Source organism: Petaurus breviceps, unplaced genomic scaffold (assembly GCF_028583685.1).
Source record: "Petaurus breviceps papuanus isolate PSGF00001 unplaced genomic scaffold, PetGlider_PUasm1.0 90681, whole genome shotgun sequence".
Classification (NCBI taxonomy): domain Eukaryota; kingdom Metazoa; phylum Chordata; class Mammalia; order Diprotodontia; family Petauridae; genus Petaurus; species Petaurus breviceps.
The window spans coordinates 4,017,413-4,017,965 of NW_027187307.1; the positions used below are offsets into that span (position 1 = coordinate 4,017,413).

A 553-nucleotide genomic window follows, 5' to 3' on the forward strand; every position below is an offset into this window, starting at 1 on the left:
TTTTTTGATGATAGAGGAAACGGAGTGTGTGGTGGTGGTGTGGGTGGTTGGTGTTGGTTGGGGTGTAGTGGGGGGGTGGGGGGGGGTGGTGGGGTTGCTGAATGTCCGCTGTCCTGGGGGGGGGGGGGGGGGGGGAGAAGGACTAACATTTTTTAATATGATGCTGCTTAGATGCTATAGAATTGTCCTATTTGAAGTTCGAAATGTTTTTCTTAATTGTAAAACGGGCTCATTAGCCACTGTTTTTGTTTTAAACCGCAGCCCCACACGTGGCTGCTAGAAATCCCCATTCTACTCCACTTTCCACCTCCAACACAAAGGCAAGAGCTTAAGGGAAAGGGGGAGGGCACGGGGGAGGGGGGATAGATTACTAGGGTTATGGACTTTGAGAAGGAGGAGGCGCACGGAACACTACCGTGCCCAAGGGGGAGGGAAAGAGGGGAAGCCCCGTGGTCGAATCGAGTCCTGAGCCCTCGGGGTCCCAGAACAGAGAAACCGGCTAATGATGCAACTGAAAACTGGGGCCAAGGGTCCGAGAAGGGGGGGGGGGGGG

The 553-nt window shown here is 54.6% G+C and overlaps 1 protein-coding gene across 5 annotated transcripts in view; it reads right to left on the reverse strand.

The window, feature by feature from the left end:
• The window catches only part of KLHL13 (kelch like family member 13), a 159,019-nt gene that overhangs the window by 154,410 nt on the left and 4,056 nt on the right, over nt 1–553 (reverse strand). The gene's annotated exons all lie outside the window — the stretch shown is intronic.